This window comes from Rhynchophorus ferrugineus, unplaced genomic scaffold (genome assembly GCF_030347505.1).
Source record: "Rhynchophorus ferrugineus isolate W39M unplaced genomic scaffold, kcgeb_rfMv2 rfM4, whole genome shotgun sequence".
In the NCBI taxonomy this organism is placed as follows: domain Eukaryota; kingdom Metazoa; phylum Arthropoda; class Insecta; order Coleoptera; family Curculionidae; genus Rhynchophorus; species Rhynchophorus ferrugineus.
The window spans coordinates 39,722,820-39,745,584 of NW_027472583.1; positions in this window are offsets into that span (position 1 = coordinate 39,722,820).

Consider the following 22,765-nt stretch of genomic DNA (forward strand, 5'->3'; position numbering starts at 1 on the left):
CATTCCAAGTAATATTCGGCATGCTATTTTCATTGCCGTTTGCCAAATTGCATTATCTATTATGGTTTCCGAGATATGGACTATCGACATCTTACAATATTGGCTCTGCTTCTAACTTGGCCCAAAATTGTAAAATGGTTTTATGAATTAGCGATTTCGTTCCAATTCACATTCCAAGTAATATTCGGCATGCTAATTTCGTTGCCGATTGCCAAATTGCATTATCTCTTATAGTTTCAGAGATATGGACTATCGAAATTTTACACTTTAGACTGTTTCTAACTTGGCCAAAATTGTAATATGGTCTTATGAATTAGCGATTTCAATCCAATTCACATTCCAAATAATATTCGGCATGCTAATTACGTTGCCGATTGCCAAATTGCATTATCTCTTATAGTTTCCGAGATATGGACTATCGACATCTTACAATATTGGCTCTGCTTCTAACTTGGCCCAAAATTGTAAAATGGTCATATGAATTAGCGATTTCATTCCAATTCACATTCCAAATAATATTCGGCATGCTAATTACGTTGCCGATTGCCAAATTGCATTATCTCTTATAGTTTCAGAGATATGGACTATCGAAATTTTACACTTTAGACTGTTTCTAACTTGGCCAAAATTGTAATATGGTCTTATGAATTAGCGATTTCATTCCAATTCACATTCCAAATAATATTCGGCATGCTAATTACGTTGCCGATTGCCAAATTGCATTATCTCTTATAGTTTCCGAGATATGGACTATCGACATCTTACAATATTGGCTCTGCTTCTAACTTGGGCCAAAATTGTAAAATGGTCTTATGAATTAGCGATTTCATTCCAATTCACATTCCAAGTAATATTCGGCATGCTAATTACGTTGCCGATTGCAAATTGCATTATCTATTATGGTTTTAGAGATATGGACTATCGACATCTTACAATATTGGCTCTGCTTCTAACTTGGGCCAAAATTGTAAAATGGTCTTATGAATTAGCGATTTCGTTCCAATTCACATTCCAAGTAATATTCGGCATGCTAATTACGTTGCCGATTGCCAAATTGCATTATCTCATATAGTTTCCGAGATATGGACTATCGACATCTTACAATATTGGCTCTGCTTCTAACTTGGGTCAAAATTGTAAAATGGTCTTAAGAATTAGCGATTTCGTTCCAATTCACATTCCAAGTAATATTCGGCATGCTAATTACGTTGCCGATTGCCAAATTGCACTATCTCTTATAGTTTCCGAGATATGGACTATCGACATCTTACAATATTGGCTCTTCTTCTAACTTGGGCCAAAATTGTAAAATGGTCTTATGAATTAGCGATTTCGTTCCAATTCACATTCCAAGTAATATTCAGCATGCTAATTACGTTGCCGATTGCAAATTGCACTATCTCTTATAGTTTCCGAGATATGGACTATCGACATCTTACAATATTGGCTCTGCTTCTAACTAGGGCCAAAATTGTAAAATGGTCTTATGAATTAGCGATTTCGTTCCAATTTACATTCCAAGTAATATTCGGCATGCTAATTACGTTGCCGATTGCAAATTGCATTATCTATTATGGTTTAAGAGATATGGACTATCGACATCTTACAATATTGGCTCTGCTTCTAACTTGGGCCAAAATTGTAAAATGGTCTTATGAATTAGCGATTTCGTTCCAATTCACATTCCAAGTAATATTCGGCATGCTAATTACGTTGCCAATTGCCAAATTGCATTATCTCATATAGTTTCCGAGATATGGACTATCGACATCTTACAATATTAGCTCTGCTTCTACTTGTTCCAAAATTGTAAAATGGTCTTATGAATTAGCGATTTCGTTCCAATTCACATTACAAGTAATATTCGGCATGCTATTTTCATTGCCGATTGCCAAGTTGCAATATCTCTTATAGTTTCCGAGATATGGGCAATCGAAATTTTACACCTTAGACACTGTTTCTAACTTGGGCCAAAATTGTAAAATGGTTTTATGAATTAGCGATTTCGTTCCAATTCACATTCCAAGTAATATTCGGCATGCTAATTTCATTGCCGATTGGCAAGTTGCAATATCTCTTATAGTTTCCGAGATATGGGCAATCGAAATTTTACACCTTAGACACTGTTTCTAACTTGGGTCAAAATTGTAAAATGGTTTTATGAATTAGCGATTTCGTTCCAATTCACATTCCAAGGAATATTCGGCATGCTAATTTCATTGCCGATTGGCAAGTTGCAATATCTCTTATAGTTTCCGAGATATGGGCAATCGAAATTTTACACCTTAGACACTGTTTCTAACTTGGGTCAAAATTGTAAAATGGTCTTATGAATTAGCGATTTCGTTCCAATTCACATTCCAAGTAATATTCGACATGCTAATTACGTTGCCGATTGCCAAATTGCATTATCTCATATAGTTTCCTAGATATGGACTATCGACATCTTACAATATTAGCTCTGCTTCTACTTGTTCCAAAATTGTAAAATGGTCTTATGAATTAGCGATTTCGTTCCAATTTGCATTACAAGTAATATTCGGCATGCTAATTTCATTGCCGATTGCCAAGTTGCAATATCTCTTATAGTTTCCGAGATATGGGCAATCGAAATTTTACACCTTAGATACTGTTTCTAACTTGGGCCAAAATTGTTAATGGTTTTATGAATTAGCGATTTCGTTCCAATTCACATTCCAAATTATATTCGGCATGCTAATTTCATTGCCGATTGGCAAGTTGCAATATCTCTTATAGTTTCCGAGATATGGGCAATCGAAGTTTTATACCTTAGACACTGTTTCTAACTTGGGTCAATATTGTTAAATGGTTTTATGAATTAGCGATTTCGTTCCAATTCACATTCCAAGTAATATTCGGCATGCTAATTACGTTGCCGATTGCCAAATTGCACTATCTTTTATAGTTTCCGAGATATGGGCAATCGAAATTTTGCACCTTAGACTCTGTTTCTAATTTGGGCCAAAATTGTAAAATGCTCTTATGAATTAGCGATTTCGTTCCAATTCACATTCCAAGTAATATTCGGCATGTTAATTACGTTGCCGATTGCAAATTGCATTATCTACTATGGTTTCCGAGATATGGACTATCGACATCTTACAATATTGGCTCTGCTTCTAACTTGGCCCAAAATTGTAAAATGGTCTTATGAATTAGCGATTTCGTTCCAATTCACATTCCAAGTAATATTCGGCATGTTAATTACGTTGCCGATTGCAAATTGCATTATCTACTATGGTTTCCGAGATATGGACTATCGACATCTTACAATATTGGCTTTGCTTCTAACTTGGCCCAAAATTGTAAAATGGTCTTATGAATTAGCGATTTCGTTCCAATTCACATTCCAAGTAATATTCGGCATGCTAATTACGTTGCCGATTGCAAATTGCATTATCTGTTATGGTTTCCGAGATATGGACTATCGACATCTTACAATATTGGCTCTGCTTCTAATTTGGCCCAAAATTGTAAAATGGTCTTATGAATTAGCGATTTCGTTAAAATTCACATTCCAAGTAATATTCGGCATGCTATTTTCATTGCCGTTTGCCAAATTGCATTATCTATTATGGTTTCCGAGATATGGACTATCGACATCTTACAATATTGGCTCTGCTTCTAACTTGGCCCAAAATTGTAAAATGGTCTTATGAATTAGCGATTTCGTTCCAATTCACATTCCAAGTAATATTTGGCATGCTAATTTCGTTGCCGATTGCCAAATTGCATTATCTCTTATAGTTTCAGAGATATGGACTATCGAAATTTTACACTTTAGACTGTTTCTAACTTGGCCAAAATTGTAATATGGTCTTATGAATTAGCGATTTCATTCCAATTCACATTCCAAATAATATTCGGCATGCTAATTACGTTGCCGATTGCCAAATTGCATTATCTCTTATAGTTTCCGAGATATGGACTATCGACATCTTACAATATTGGCTCTGCTTCTAACTTGGCCCAAAATTGTAAAATGGTCATATGAATTAGCGATTTCATTCCAATTCACATTCCAAATAATATTCGGCATGCTAATTACGTTGCCGATTGCCAAATTGCATTATCTCTTATAGTTTCAGAGATATGGACTATCGAAATTTTACACTTTAGACTGTTTCTAACTTGGCCAAAATTGTAATATGGTCTTATGAATTAGCGATTTCATTCCAATTCACATTCCAAATAATATTCGGCATGCTAATTACGTTGCCGATTGCCAAATTGCATTATCTCTTATAGTTTCCGAGATATGGACTATCGACATCTTACGATATTGGCTCTGCTTCTAACTTGGGCCAAAATTGTAAAATGGTCTTATGAATTAGCGATTTCATTCCAATTCACATTCCAAGTAATATTCGGCATGCTAATTACGTTGCCGATTGCAAATTGCATTATCTATTATGGTTTTAGAGATATGGACTATCGACATCTTACAATATTGGCTCTGCTTCTAACTTGGGCCAAAATTGTAAAATGGTCTTATGAATTAGCGATTTCGTTCCAATTCACATTCCAAGTAATATTCGGCATGCTAATTACGTTGCCGATTGCCAAATTGCATTATCTCATATAGTTTCCGAGATATGGACTATCGACATCTTACAATATTGGCTCTGCTTCTAACTTGGGTCAAAATTGTAAAATGGTCTTAAGAATTAGCGATTTCGTTCCAATTCACATTCCAAGTAATATTCGGCATGCTAATTACGTTGCCGATTGCCAAATTGCACTATCTCTTATAGTTTCCGAGATATGGACTATCGACATCTTACAATATTGGCTCTTCTTCTAACTTGGGCCAAAATTGTAAAATGGTTTTATGAATTAGCGTTTTCGTTCCAATTCACATTCCAAGTAATATTCAGCATGCTAATTACATTGCCGATTGCCAAATTGCAATATCTCTTATAGTTTCTGAGATATGGGCAATCGAAAATTTGCACCTTGGACTCTGTTTCTAATTTGGGCCAAAATTGTAAAATGCTCTTATGAATTAGCGATTTCGTTCCAATTCACATTCCAAGTAATATTCGGCATGCTAATTACGTTGCCGATTGCCAAATTGCATTATCTCTTATAGTTTCCGAGATATGAACTATCGAAATTTTACACCTTAGACTGTTTCTAACTTGGCCAGAATTGTAAAATGGTCTTATGAATTAGCGATTTCATTCCAATTCACATTCCAAATAATATTCGGCATGCTAATTACGTTGCCGATTGCCAAATTCATTATCTCTTATAGTTTCCGAGATATGGACTATCGACATCTTACAATATTGGCTCTGCTTCTAACTAGGGCCAAAATTGTAAAATGGTCTTATGAATTAGCGATTTCGTTCCAATTCACATTCCAAGTAATATTCGGCATGCTAATTACGTTGCCGATTGCAAATTGCATTATCTATTATGGTTTAAGAGATATGGACTATCGACATCTTACAATATTGGCTCTGCTTCTAACTTGGGCCAAAATTGTAAAATGGTCTTATGAATTAGCGATTTCGTTCCAATTCACATTCCAAGTAATATTCGGCATGCTAATTACGTTGCCAATTGCCAAATTGCATTATCTCATATAGTTTCCGAGATATGGACTATCGACATCTTACAATATTAGCTCTGCTTCTACTTGTTCCAAAATTGTAAAATGGTCTTATGAATTAGCGATTTCGTTCCAATTCACATTACAAGTAATATTCGGCATGCTATTTTCATTGCCGATTGCCAAGTTGCAATATCTCTTATAGTTTCCGAGATATGGGCAATCGAAATTTTACACCTTAGACACTGTTTCTAACTTGGGCCAAAATTGTAAAATGGTTTTATGAATTAGCGATTTCGTTCCAATTCACATTCCAAGTAATATTCGGCATGCTAATTTCATTGCCGATTGGCAAGTTGCAATATCACTTATAGTTTCCGAGATATGGGCAATCGAAATTTTACACCTTAGACACTGTTTCTAACTTGGGTCAAAATTGTAAAATGGTTTTATGAATTAGCGATTTTGTTCCAATTCACATTCCAAGGAATATTCGGCATGCTAATTTCATTGCCGATTGGCAAGTTGCAATATCTCTTATAGTTTCCGAGATATGGGCAATCGAAATTTTACACCTTAGACACTGTTTCTAACTTGGGTCAAAATTGTAAAATGGTTTTATGAATTAGCGATTTCGTTCCAATTCACATTCCAAGTAATATTCGGCATGCTAATTACGTTGCCGATTGCCAAATTGCATTATCTCTTATAGTTTCCAAGATATGGACTATCGACATCTTACAATATTGGCTCTGCTTCTAACTTGGGCCAAAATTGTAAAACGTTCTTATGAATTAGAGATTTCGTTCCAATTCACATTCCAAGTAATCTTCGGCATGTTAATTACATTGCCGATTGCCAATTTGCAATATCTCTTATAGTTTCCGAGATATGGTCAATCGAAATTTTACACCTCAGATTCTGTTTCTAACTTTAGCCAAATTGTAAAATGGTCTTATGAATTAGCGATTTCGTTCCAATTCACATTGCAAGTAATATTCGGCATGTTAATTACATTGCCGATTGCCAATTTGCAATATCTCTTATATTTTCCGAGATATGGGGAATCGAAATTTTACACCTCAGATTCTGTTTCTAACTTTAGCCAAATTGTAAAATGGTTTTATGAATTAGCGTTTTCGTTCCAATTCACGTTACAAGTAATATTCAGCATGCTAACTACATTGCCGATTGCCAAATTGCAATATCTCTTATAGTTTCTGAGATATGGGCAATCGAAATTTTGCACCTTAGACTCTGTTTCTAATTTGGGCCAAAATTGTAAAATGCTCTTATGAATTAGCGATTTCGTTCCAATTCACGTTACAAGTAATATTCAGCATGCTAACTACATTGCCGATTGCCAATTTGCAATATCTCTTATAGTTTCCGAGATATGGGGAATCGAAATTTTACACCTCAGATTCTGTTTCTAACTTTAGCCAAATTGTAAAATGGTTTTATGAATTAGCGTTTTCGTTCCAATTCACGTTACAAGTAATATTCGGCATGCTAATTTCATTGCCGATTGGCAAGTTGCAATATCACTTATAGTTTCCGAGATATGGGCAATCGAAATTTTACACCTTAGACACTGTTTCTAACTTGGGTCAAAATTGTAAAATGGTTTTATGAATTAGCGATTTCGTTCCAATTCACATTCCAAGGAATATTCGGCATGCTAATTTCATTGCCGATTGGCAAGTTGCAATATCTCTTATAGTTTCCGAGATATGGGCAATCGAAATTTTACACCTTAGACACTGTTTCTAACTTGGGTCAAAATTGTAAAATGGTTTTATGAATTAGCGATTTCGTTCCAATTCACATTCCAAGTAATATTCGGCATGCTAATTACGTTGCCGATTGCCAAATTGCATTATCTCTTATAGTTTCCAAAATATGGACTATCGACATCTTACAATATTGGCTCTGCTTCTAACTTGGGCCAAAATTGTAAAACGTTCTTATGAATTAGAGATTTCGTTCCAATTCACATTCCAAGTAATCTTCGGCATGTTAATTACATTGCCGATTGCCAATTTGCAATATCTCTTATAGTTTCCGAGATATGGTCAATCGAAATTTTACACCTCAGATTCTGTTTCTAACTTTAGCCAAATTGTAAAATGGTCTTATGAATTAGCGATTTCGTTCCTATTCACATTGCAAGTAATATTCGGCATGTTAATTACATTGCCGATTGCCAATTTGCAATATCTCTTATAGTTTCCGAGATATGGGCAATCGAAATTTTACACCTCAGATTCTGTTTCTAACTTTAGCCAAATTGTAAAATGGTTTTATGAATTAGCGTTTTCGTTCCAATTCACGTTACAAGTAATATTCAGCATGCTAACTACATTGCCGATTGCCAAATTGCAATATCTCTTATAGTTTCTGAGATATGGGCAATCGAAATTTTGCACCTTAGACTCTGTTTCTAATTTGGGCCAAAATTATAAAATGCTCTTATGAATTAGCGATTTCGTTCCAATTCACATTCCAAGTAATATTCGGCATGTTAATTACGTTGCCGATTGCAAATTGCATTATCTACTATGGTTTCCGAGATATGGACTATCGACATCTTACAATATTGGCTTTGCTTCTAACTTGGCCCAAAATTGTAAAATGGTCTTATGAATTAGCGATTTCGTTCCAATTCACATTCCAAGTAATATTCGGCATGCTAATTACGTTGCCGATTGCAAATTGCATTATCTATTATGGTCTCCGAGATATGGACTATCGACATCTTACAATATTGGCTCTGCTTCTAACTTGGCCCAAAATTGTAAAATGGTCTTATGAATTAGCCATTTCGTTCCAATTCACATTCCAAGTAATATTCGGCATGTTAATTACGTTGCCGATTACAAATTGCATTATCTACTATGGTTTCCGAGATATGGACTATCGACATCTTACAATATTGGCTTTGCTTCTAACTTGGCCCAAAATTGTAAAATGGTCTTATGAATTAGCGATTTCGTTCCAATTCACATTCCAAGTAATATTCGGCATGCTAATTACGTTGCCGATTGCAAATTGCATTATCTATTATGGTTTCCGAGATATGGACTATCGACATCTTACAATATTGGCTCTGCTTCTAATTTGGCCCAAAATTGTAAAATGGTCTTATGAATTAGCGATTTCGTTAAAATTCACATTCCAAGTAATATTCGGCATGCTATTTTCATTGCCGTTTGCCAAATTGCATTATCTATTATGGTTTCCGAGATATGGACTATCGACATCTTACAATATTGGCTCTGCTTCTAACTTGGCCCAAAATTGTAAAATGGTCTTATGAATTAGCGATTTCGTTCCAATTCACATTCCAAGTAATATTCGGCATGCTAATTTCGTTGCCGATTGCCAAATTGCATTATCTCTTATAGTTTCAGAGATATGGACTATCGAAATTTTACACTTTAGACTGTTTCTAACTTGGCCAAAATTGTAATATGGTCTTATGAATTAGCGATTTCAATCCAATTCACATTCCAAATAATATTCGGCATGCTAATTACGTTGCCGATTGCCAAATTGCATTATCTCTTATAGTTTCCGAGATATGGACTATCGACATCTTACAATATTGGCTCTGCTTCTAACTTGGCCCAAAATTGTAAAATGGTCATATGAATTAGCGATTTCATTCCAATTCACATTCCAAATAATATTCGGCATGCTAATTACGTTGCCGATTGCCAAATTGCATTATCTCTTATAGTTTCAGAGATATGGACTATCGAAATTTTACACTTTAGACTGTTTCTAACTTGGCCAAAATTGTAATATGGTCTTATGAATTAGCGATTTCATTCCAATTCACATTCCAAATAATATTCGGCATGCTAATTACGTTGCCGATTGCCAAATTGCATTATCTCTTATAGTTTCCGAGATATGGACTATCGACATCTTACAATATTGGCTCTGCTTCTAACTTGGGCCAAAATTGTAAAATGGTCTTATGAATTAGCGATTTCATTCCAATTCACATTCCAAGTAATATTCGGCATGCTAATTACGTTGCCGATTGCAAATTGCATTATCTATTATGGTTTTAGAGATATGGACTATCGACATCTTACAATATTGGCTCTGCTTCTAACTTGGGCCAAAATTGTAAAATGGTCTTATGAATTAGCGATTTCGTTCCAATTCACATTCCAAGTAATATTCGGCATGCTAATTACGTTGCCGATTGCCAAATTGCATTATCTCATATAGTTTCCGAGATATGGACTATCGACATCTTACAATATTGGCTCTGCTTCTAACTTGGGTCAAAATTGTAAAATGGTCTTAAGAATTAGCGATTTCGTTCCAATTCACATTCCAAGTAATATTCGGCATGCTAATTACGTTGCCGATTGCCAAATTGCACTATCTCTTATAGTTTCCGAGATATGGACTATCGACATCTTACAATATTGGCTCTTCTTCTAACTTGGGCCAAAATTGTAAAATGGTCTTATGAATTAGCGATTTCGTTCCAATTCACATTCCAAGTAATATTCGGCATGCTAATTACGTTGCCGATTGCAAATTGCACTATCTCTTATAGTTTCCGAGATATGGACTATCGACATCTTACAATATTGGCTCTGCTTCTAACTAGGGCCAAAATTGTAAAATGGTCTTATGAATTAGCGATTTCGTTCCAATTTACATTCCAAGTAATATTCGGCATGCTAATTACGTTGCCGATTGCAAATTGCATTATCTATTATGGTTTAAGAGATATGGACTATCGACATCTTACAATATTGGCTCTGCTTCTAACTTGGGCCAAAATTGTAAAATGGTCTTATGAATTAGCGATTTCGTTCCAATTCACATTCCAAGTAATATTCGGCATGCTAATTACGTTGCCGATTGCCAAATTGCATTATCTCTTATAGTTTCCAAAATATGGACTATCGACATCTTACAATATTGGCTCTGCTTCTAACTTGGGCCAAAATTGTAAAACGTTCTTATGAATTAGAGATTTCGTTCCAATTCACATTCCAAGTAATCTTCGGCATGTTAATTACATTGCCGATTGCCAATTTGCAATATCTCTTATAGTTTCCGAGATATGGTCAATCGAAATTTTACACCTCAGATTCTGTTTCTAACTTTAGCCAAATTGTAAAATGGTCTTATGAATTAGCGATTTCGTTCCAATTCACATTGCAAGTAATATTCGGCATGTTAATTACATTGCCGATTGCCAATTTGCAATATCTCTTATAGTTTCCGAGATATGGGCAATCGAAATTTTACACCTCAGATTCTGTTTCTAACTTTAGCCAAATTGTAAAATGGTTTTATGAATTAGCGTTTTCGTTCCAATTCACGTTACAAGTAATATTCAGCATGCTAACTACATTGCCGATTGCCAAATTGCAATATCTCTTATAGTTTCTGAGATATGGGCAATCGAAATTTTGCACCTTAGACTCTGTTTCTAATTTGGGCCAAAATTATAAAATGCTCTTATGAATTAGCGATTTCGTTCCAATTCACATTCCAAGTAATATTCGGCATGTTAATTACGTTGCCGATTGCAAATTGCATTATCTACTATGGTTTCCGAGATATGGACTATCGACATCTTACAATATTGGCTTTGCTTCTAACTTGGCCCAAAATTGTAAAATGGTCTTATGAATTAGCGATTTCGTTCCAATTCACATTCCAAGTAATATTCGGCATGCTAATTACGTTGCCGATTGCAAATTGCATTATCTATTATGGTCTCCGAGATATGGACTATCGACATCTTACAATATTGGCTCTGCTTCTAACTTGGCCCAAAATTGTAAAATGGTCTTATGAATTAGCCATTTCGTTCCAATTCACATTCCAAGTAATATTCGGCATGTTAATTACGTTGCCGATTACAAATTGCATTATCTACTATGGTTTCCGAGATATGGACTATCGACATCTTACAATATTGGCTTTGCTTCTAACTTGGCCCAAAATTGTAAAATGGTCTTATGAATTAGCGATTTCGTTCCAATTCACATTCCAAGTAATATTCGGCATGCTAATTACGTTGCCGATTGCAAATTGCATTATCTATTATGGTTTCCGAGATATGGACTATCGACATCTTACAATATTGGCTCTGCTTCTAATTTGGCCCAAAATTGTAAAATGGTCTTATGAATTAGCGATTTCGTTAAAATTCACATTCCAAGTAATATTCGGCATGCTATTTTCATTGCCGTTTGCCAAATTGCATTATCTATTATGGTTTCCGAGATATGGACTATCGACATCTTACAATATTGGCTCTGCTTCTAACTTGGCCCAAAATTGTAAAATGGTCTTATGAATTAGCGATTTCGTTCCAATTCACATTCCAAGTAATATTCGGCATGCTAATTTCGTTGCCGATTGCCAAATTGCATTATCTCTTATAGTTTCAGAGATATGGACTATCGAAATTTTACACTTTAGACTGTTTCTAACTTGGCCAAAATTGTAATATGGTCTTATGAATTAGCGATTTCAATCCAATTCACATTCCAAATAATATTCGGCATGCTAATTACGTTGCCGATTGCCAAATTGCATTATCTCTTATAGTTTCCGAGATATGGACTATCGACATCTTACAATATTGGCTCTGCTTCTAACTTGGCCCAAAATTGTAAAATGGTCATATGAATTAGCGATTTCATTCCAATTCACATTCCAAATAATATTCGGCATGCTAATTACGTTGCCGATTGCCAAATTGCATTATCTCTTATAGTTTCAGAGATATGGACTATCGAAATTTTACACTTTAGACTGTTTCTAACTTGGCCAAAATTGTAATATGGTCTTATGAATTAGCGATTTCATTCCAATTCACATTCCAAATAATATTCGGCATGCTAATTACGTTGCCGATTGCCAAATTGCATTATCTCTTATAGTTTCCGAGATATGGACTATCGACATCTTACAATATTGGCTCTGCTTCTAACTTGGGCCAAAATTGTAAAATGGTCTTATGAATTAGCGATTTCATTCCAATTCACATTCCAAGTAATATTCGGCATGCTAATTACGTTGCCGATTGCAAATTGCATTATCTATTATGGTTTTAGAGATATGGACTATCGACATCTTACAATATTGGCTCTGCTTCTAACTTGGGCCAAAATTGTAAAATGGTCTTATGAATTAGCGATTTCGTTCCAATTCACATTCCAAGTAATATTCGGCATGCTAATTACGTTGCCGATTGCCAAATTGCATTATCTCATATAGTTTCCGAGATATGGACTATCGACATCTTACAATATTGGCTCTGCTTCTAACTTGGGTCAAAATTGTAAAATGGTCTTAAGAATTAGCGATTTCGTTCCAATTCACATTCCAAGTAATATTCGGCATGCTAATTACGTTGCCGATTGCCAAATTGCACTATCTCTTATAGTTTCCGAGATATGGACTATCGACATCTTACAATATTGGCTCTTCTTCTAACTTGGGCCAAAATTGTAAAATGGTCTTATGAATTAGCGATTTCGTTCCAATTCACATTCCAAGTAATATTCGGCATGCTAATTACGTTGCCGATTGCAAATTGCACTATCTCTTATAGTTTCCGAGATATGGACTATCGACATCTTACAATATTGGCTCTGCTTCTAACTAGGGCCAAAATTGTAAAATGGTCTTATGAATTAGCGATTTCGTTCCAATTTACATTCCAAGTAATATTCGGCATGCTAATTACGTTGCCGATTGCAAATTGCATTATCTATTATGGTTTAAGAGATATGGACTATCGACATCTTACAATATTGGCTCTGCTTCTAACTTGGGCCAAAATTGTAAAATGGTCTTATGAATTAGCGATTTCGTTCCAATTCACATTCCAAGTAATATTCGGCATGCTAATTACGTTGCCAATTGCCAAATTGCATTATCTCATATAGTTTCCGAGATATGGACTATCGACATCTTACAATATTAGCTCTGCTTCTACTTGTTCCAAAATTGTAAAATGGTCTTATGAATTAGCGATTTCGTTCCAATTCACATTACAAGTAATATTCGGCATGCTATTTTCATTGCCGATTGCCAAGTTGCAATATCTCTTATAGTTTCCGAGATATGGGCAATCGAAATTTTACACCTTAGACACTGTTTCTAACTTGGGCCAAAATTGTAAAATGGTTTTATGAATTAGCGATTTCGTTCCAATTCACATTCCAAGTAATATTCGGCATGCTAATTTCATTGCCGATTGGCAAGTTGCAATATCTCTTATAGTTTCCGAGATATGGGCAATCGAAATTTTACACCTTAGACACTGTTTCTAACTTGGGTCAAAATTGTAAAATGGTTTTATGAATTAGCGATTTCGTTCCAATTCACATTCCAAGGAATATTCGGCATGCTAATTTCATTGCCGATTGGCAAGTTGCAATATCTCTTATAGTTTCCGAGATATGGGCAATCGAAATTTTACACCTTAGACACTGTTTCTAACTTGGGTCAAAATTGTAAAATGGTCTTATGAATTAGCGATTTCGTTCCAATTCACATTCCAAGTAATATTCGACATGCTAATTACGTTGCCGATTGCCAAATTGCATTATCTCATATAGTTTCCGAGATATGGACTATCGACATCTTACAATATTAGCTCTGCTTCTACTTGTTCCAAAATTGTAAAATGGTCTTATGAATTAGCGATTTCGTTCCAATTCGCATTACAAGTAATATTCGGCATGCTATTTTCATTGCCGATTGCCAAGTTGCAATATCTCTTATAGTTTCCGAGATATGGGCAATCGAAATTTTACACCTTAGATACTGTTTCTAACTTGGGCCAAAATTGTTAATGGTTTTATGAATTAGCGATTTCGTTCCAATTCACATTCCAAATTATATTCGGCATGCTAATTTCATTGCCGATTGGCAAGTTGCAATATCTCTTATAGTTTCCGAGATATGGGCAATCGAAGTTTTATACCTTAGACACTGTTTCTAACTTGGGTCAATATTGTTAAATGGTTTTATGAATTAGCGATTTCGTTCCAATTCACATTCCAAGTAATATTCGGCATGCTAATTACGTTGCCGATTGCCAAATTGCACTATCTTTTATAGTTTCCGAGATATGGGCAATCGAAATTTTGCACCTTAGACTCTGTTTCTAATTTGGGCCAAAATTGTAAAATGCTCTTATGAATTAGCGATTTCGTTCCAATTCACATTCCAAGTAATATTCGGCATGTTAATTACGTTGCCGATTGCAAATTGCATTATCTACTATGGTTTCCGAGATATGGACTATCGACATCTTACAATATTGGCTCTGCTTCTAACTTGGCCCAAAATTGTAAAATGGTCTTATGAATTAGCGATTTCGTTCCAATTCACATTCCAAGTAATATTCGGCATGTTAATTACGTTGCCGATTGCAAATTGCATTATCTACTATGGTTTCCGAGATATGGACTATCGACATCTTACAATATTGGCTTTGCTTCTAACTTGGCCCAAAATTGTAAAATGGTCTTATGAATTAGCGATTTCGTTCCAATTCACATTCCAAGTAATATTCGGCATGCTAATTACGTTGCCGATTGCAAATTGCATTATCTGTTATGGTTTCCGAGATATGGACTATCGACATCTTACAATATTGGCTCTGCTTCTAATTTGGCCCAAAATTGTAAAATGGTCTTATGAATTAGCGATTTCGTTAAAATTCACATTCCAAGTAATATTCGGCATGCTATTTTCATTGCCGTTTGCCAAATTGCATTATCTATTATGGTTTCCGAGATATGGACTATCGACATCTTACAATATTGGCTCTGCTTCTAACTTGGCCCAAAATTGTAAAATGGTCTTATGAATTAGCGATTTCGTTCCAATTCACATTCCAAGTAATATTCGGCATGCTAATTTCGTTGCCGATTGCCAAATTGCATTATCTCTTATAGTTTCAGAGATATGGACCATCGAAATTTTACACTTTAGACTGTTTCTAACTTGGCCAAAATTGTAATATGGTCTTATGAATTAGCGATTTCATTCCAATTCACATTCCAAATAATATTCGGCATGCTAATTACGTTGCCGATTGCCAAATTGCATTATCTCTTATAGTTTCCGAGATATGGACTATCGACATCTTACAATATTGGCTCTGCTTCTAACTTGGCCCAAAATTGTAAAATGGTCATATGAATTAGCGATTTCATTCCAATTCACATTCCAAATAATATTCGGCATGCTAATTACGTTGCCGATTGCCAAATTGCATTATCTCTTATAGTTTCAGAGATATGGACTATCGAAATTTTACACTTTAGACTGTTTCTAACTTGGCCAAAATTGTAATATGGTCTTATGAATTAGCGATTTCATTCCAATTCACATTCCAAATAATATTCGGCATGCTAATTACGTTGCCGATTGCCAAATTGCATTATCTCTTATAGTTTCCGAGATATGGACTATCGACATCTTACGATATTGGCTCTGCTTCTAACTTGGGCCAAAATTGTAAAATGGTCTTATGAATTAGCGATTTCATTCCAATTCACATTCCAAGTAATATTCGGCATGCTAATTACGTTGCCGATTGCAAATTGCATTATCTATTATGGTTTTAGAGATATGGACTATCGACATCTTACAATATTGGCTCTGCTTCTAACTTGGGCCAAAATTGTAAAATGGTCTTATGAATTAGCGATTTCGTTCCAATTCACATTCCAAGTAATATTCGGCATGCTAATTACGTTGCCGATTGCCAAATTGCATTATCTCATATAGTTTCCGAGATATGGACTATCGACATCTTACAATATTGGCTCTGCTTCTAACTTGGGTCAAAATTGTAAAATGGTCTTAAGAATTAGCGATTTCGTTCCAATTCACATTCCAAGTAATATTCGGCATGCTAATTACGTTGCCGATTGCCAAATTGCACTATCTCTTATAGTTTCCGAGATATGGACTATCGACATCTTACAATATTGGCTCTTCTTCTAACTTGGGCCAAAATTGTAAAATGGTTTTATGAATTAGCGTTTTCGTTCCAATTCACATTCCAAGTAATATTCAGCATGCTAATTACATTGCCGATTGCCAAATTGCAATATCTCTTATAGTTTCTGAGATATGGGCAATCGAAAATTTGCACCTTGGACTCTGTTTCTAATTTGGGCCAAAATTGTAAAATGCTCTTATGAATTAGCGATTTCGTTCCAATTCACATTCCAAGTAATATTCGGCATGCTAATTACGTTGCCGATTGCCAAATTGCATTATCTCTTATAGTTTCCGAGATATGAACTATCGAAATTTTACACCTTAGACTGTTTCTAACTTGGCCAGAATTGTAAAATGGTCTTATGAATTAGCGATTTCATTCCAATTCACATTCCAAATAATATTCGGCATGCTAATTACGTTGCCGATTGCCAAATTCATTATCTCTTATAGTTTCCGAGATATGGACTATCGACATCTTACAATATTGGCTCTGCTTCTAACTAGGGCCAAAATTGTAAAATGGTCTTATGAATTAGCGATTTCGTTCCAATTCACATTCCAAGTAATATTCGGCATGCTAATTACGTTGCCGATTGCAAATTGCATTATCTATTATGGTTTAAGAGATATGGACTATCGACATCTTACAATATTGGCTCTGCTTCTAACTTGGGCCAAAATTGTAAAATGGTCTTATGAATTAGCGATTTCGTTCCAATTCACATTCCAAGTAATATTCGGCATGCTAATTACGTTGCCAATTGCCAAATTGCATTATCTCATATAGTTTCCGAGATATGGACTATCGACATCTTACAATATTAGCTCTGCTTCTACTTGTTCCAAAATTGTAAAATGGTCTTATGAATTAGCGATTTCGTTCCAATTCACATTACAAGTAATATTCGGCATGCTATTTTCATTGCCGATTGCCAAGTTGCAATATCTCTTATAGTTTCCGAGATATGGGCAATCGAAATTTTACACCTTAGACACTGTTTCTAACTTGGGCCAAAATTGTAAAATGGTTTTATGAATTAGCGATTTCGTTCCAATTCACATTCCAAGTAATATTCGGCATGCTAATTTCATTGCCGATTGGCAAGTTGCAATATCACTTATAGTTTCCGAGATATGGGCAATCGAAATTTTACACCTTAGACACTGTTTCTAACTTGGGTCAAAATTGTAAAATGGTTTTATGAATTAGCGATTTCGTTCCAATTCACATTCCAAGGAATATTCGGCATGCTAATTTCATTGCCGATTGGCAAGTTGCAATATCTCTTATAGTTTCCGAGATATGGGCAATCGAAATTTTACACCTTAGACACTGTTTCTAACTTGGGTCAAAATTGTAAAATGGTTTTATGAATTAGCGATTTCGTTCCAATTCACATTCCAAGTAATATTCGGCATGCTAATTACGTTGCCGATTGCCAAATTGCATTATCTCTTATAGTTTCCAAGATATGGACTATCGACATCTTACAATATTGGCTCTGCTTCTAACTTGGGCCAAAATTGTAAAACGTTCTTATGAATTAGAGATTTCGTTCCAATTCACATTCCAAGTAATCTTCGGCATGTTAATTACATTGCCGATTGCCAATTTGCAATATCTCTTATAGTTTCCGAGATATGGTCAATCGAAATTTTACACCTCAGATTCTGTTTCTAACTTTAGCCAAATTGTAAAATGGTCTTATGAATTAGCGATTTCGTTCCAATTCACATTGCAAGTAATATTCGGCATGTTAATTACATTGCCGATTGCCAATTTGCAATATCTCTTATATTTTCCGAGATATGGGGAATCGAAATTTTACACCTCAGATTCTGTTTCTAACTTTAGCCAAATTGTAAAATGGTTTTATGAATTAGCGTTTTCGTTCCAATTCACGTTACAAGTAATATTCAGCATGCTAACTACATTGCCGATTGCCAAATTGCAATATCTCTTATAGTTTCTGAGATATGGGCAATCGAAATTTTGCACCTTAGACTCTGTTTCTAATTTGGGCCAAAATTGTAAAATGCTCTTATGAATTAGCGATTTCGTTCCAATTCACGTTACAAGTAATATTCAGCATGCTAACTACATTGCCGATTGCCAATTTGCAATATCTCTTATAGTTTCCGAGATATGGGGAATCGAAATTTTACACCTCAGATTCTGTTTCTAACTTTAGCCAAATTGTAAAATGGTTTTATGAATTAGCGTTTTCGTTCCAATTCACGTTACAAGTAATATTCGGCATGCTAATTTCATTGCCGATTGGCAAGTTGCAATATCACTTATAGTTTCCGAGATATGGGCAATCGAAATTTTACACCTTAGACACTGTTTCTAACTTGGGTCAAAATTGTAAAATGGTTTTATGAATTAGCGATTTCGTTCCAATTCACATTCCAAGGAATATTCGGCATGCTAATTTCATTGCCGATTGGCAAGTTGCAATATCTCTTATAGTTTCCGAGATATGGGCAATCGAAATTTTACACCTTAGACACTGTTTCTAACTTGGGTCAAAATTGTAAAATGGTTTTATGAATTAGCGATTTCGTTCCAATTCACATTCCAAGTAATATTCGGCATGCTAATTACGTTTCCGATTGCCAAATTGCATTATCTCTTATAGTTTCCAAAATATGGACTATCGACATCTTACAATATTGGCTCTGCTTCTAACTTGGGCCAAAATTGTAAAACGTTCTTATGAATTAGAGATTTCGTTCCAATTCACATTCCAAGTAATCTTCGGCATGTTAATTACATTGCCGATTGCCAATTTGCAATATCTCTTATAGTTTCCGAGATATGGTCAATCGAAATTTTACACCTCAGATTCTGTTTCTAACTTTAGCCAAATTGTAAAATGGTCTTATGAATTAGCGATTTCGTTCCAATTCACATTGCAAGTAATATTCGGCATGTTAATTACATTGCCGATTGCCAATTTGCAATATCTCTTATAGTTTCCGAGATATGGGCAATCGAAATTTTACACCTCAGATTCTGTTTCTAACTTTAGCCAAATTGTAAAATGGTTTTATGAATTAGCGTTTTCGTTCCAATTCACGTTACAAGTAATATTCAGCATGCTAACTACATTGCCGATTGCCAAATTGCAATATCTCTTATAGTTTCTGAGATATGGGCAATCGAAATTTTGCACCTTAGACTCTGTTTCTAATTTGGGCCAAAATTATAAAATGCTCTTATGAATTAGCGATTTCGTTCCAATTCACATTCCAAGTAATATTCGGCATGCTAATTTCATTGCCGATTGGCAAGTTGCAATATCACTTATAGTTTCCGAGATATGGGCAATCGAAATTTTACACCTTAGACACTGTTTCTAACTTGGGTCAAAATTGTAAAATGGTTTTATGAATTAGCGATTTCGTTCCAATTCACATTCCAAGGAATATTCGGCATGCTAATTTCATTGCCGATTGGCAAGTTGCAATATCTCTTATAGTTTCCGAGATATGGGCAATCGAAATTTTACACCTTAGACACTGTTTCTAACTTGGGTCAAAATTGTAAAATGGTTTTATGAATTAGCGATTTCGTTCCAATTCACATTCCAAGTAATATTCGGCATGCTAATTACGTTGCCGATTGCCAAATTGCATTATCTCTTATAGTTTCCAAGATATGGACTATCGACATCTTACAATATTGGCTCTGCTTCTAACTTGGGCCAAAATTGTAAAACGTTCTTATGAATTAGAGATTTCGTTCCAATTCACATTCCAAGTAATCTTCGGCATGTTAATTACATTGCCGATTGCCAATTTGCAATATCTCTTATAGTTTCCGAGATATGGTCAATCGAAATTTTACACCTCAGATTCTGTTTCTAACTTTAGCCAAATTGTAAAATGGTCTTATGAATTAGCGATTTCGTTCCAATTCACATTGCAAGTAATATTCGGCATGTTAATTACATTGCCGATTGCCAATTTGCAATATCTCTTATATTTTCCGAGATATGGGGAATCGAAATTTTACACCTCAGATTCTGTTTCTAACTTTAGCCAAATTGTAAAATGGTTTTATGAATTAGCGTTTTCGTTCCAATTCACGTTACAAGTAATATTCAGCATGCTAACTACATTGCCGATTGCCAAATTGCAATATCTCTTATAGTTTCTGAGATATGGGCAATCGAAATTTTGCACCTTAGACTCTGTTTCTAATTTGGGCCAAAATTGTAAAATGCTCTTATGAATTAGCGATTTCGTTCCAATTCACGTTACAAGTAATATTCAGCATGCTAACTACATTGCCGATTGCCAATTTGCAATATCTCTTATAGTTTCCGAGATATGGGGAATCGAAATTTTACACCTCAGATTCTGTTTCTAACTTTAGCCAAATTGTAAAATGGTTTTATGAATTAGCGTTTTCGTTCCAATTCACGTTACAAGTAATATTCGGCATGCTAATTTCATTGCCGATTGGCAAGTTGCAATATCACTTATAGTTTCCGAGATATGGGCAATCGAAATTTTACACCTTAGACACTGTTTCTAACTTGGGTCAAAATTGTAAAATGGTTTTATGAATTAGCGATTTCGTTCCAATTCACATTCCAAGGAATATTCGGCATGCTAATTTCATTGCCGATTGGCAAGTTGCAATATCTCTTATAGTTTCCGAGATATGGGCAATCGAAATTTTACACCTTAGACACTGTTTCTAACTTGGGTCAAAATTGTAAAATGGTTTTATGAATTAGCGATTTCGTTCCAATTCACATTCCAAGTAATATTCGGCATGCTAATTACGTTGCCGATTGCCAAATTGCATTATCTCTTATAGTTTCCAAAATATGGACTATCGACATCTTACAATATTGGCTCTGCTTCTAACTTGGGCCAAAATTGTAAAACGTTCTTATGAATTAGAGATTTCGTTCCAATTCACATTCCAAGTAATCTTCGGCATGTTAATTACATTGCCGATTGCCAATTTGCAATATCTCTTATAGTTTCCGAGATATGGTCAATCGAAATTTTACACCTCAGATTCTGTTTCTAACTTTAGCCAAATTGTAAAATGGTCTTATGAATTAGCGATTTCGTTCCAATTCACATTGCAAGTAATATTCGGCATGTTAATTACATTGCCGATTGCCAATTTGCAATATCTCTTATAGTTTCCGAGATATGGGCAATCGAAATTTTACACCTCAGATTCTGTTTCTAACTTTAGTCAAATTGTAAAATGGTTTTATGAATTAGCGTTTTCGTTCCAATTCACGTTACAAGTAATATTCAGCATGCTAACTACATTGCCGATTGCCAAATTGCAATATCTCTTATAGTTTCTGAGATATGGGCAATCGAAATTTTGCACCTTAGACTCTGTTTCTAATTTGGGCCAAAATTATAAAATGCTCTTATGAATTAGCGATTTCGTTCCAATTCACATTCCAAGTAATATTCGGCATGCTAATTTCATTGCCGATTGGCAAGTTGCAATATCACTTATAGTTTCCGAGATATGGGCAATCGAAATTTTACACCTTAGACACTGTTTCTAACTTGGGTCAAAATTGTAAAATGGTTTTATGAATTAGCGATTTCGTTCCAATTCACATTCCAAGGAATATTCGGCATGCTAATTTCATTGCCGATTGGCAAGTTGCAATATCTCTTATAGTTTCCGAGATATGGGCAATTGAAATTTTACACCTTAGACACTGTTTCTAACTTGGGTCAAAATTGTAAAATGGTTTTATGAATTAGCGATTTCGTTCCAATTCACATTCCAAGTAATATTCGGCATGCTAATTACGTTGCCGATTGCCAAATTGCATTATCTCTTATAGTTTCCAAGATATGGACTATCGACATCTTACAATATTGGCTCTGCTTCTAACTTGGGCCAAAATTGTAAAACGTTCTTATGAATTAGAGATTTCGTTCCAATTCACATTCCAAGTAATCTTCGGCATGTTAATTACATTGCCGATTGCCAATTTGCAATATCTCTTATAGTTTCCGAGATATGGTCAATCGAAATTTTACACCTCAGATTCTGTTTCTAACTTTAGCCAAATTGTAAAATGGTCTTATGAATTAGCGATTTCGTTCCAATTCACATTGCAAGTAATATTCGGCATGTTAATTACATTGCCGATT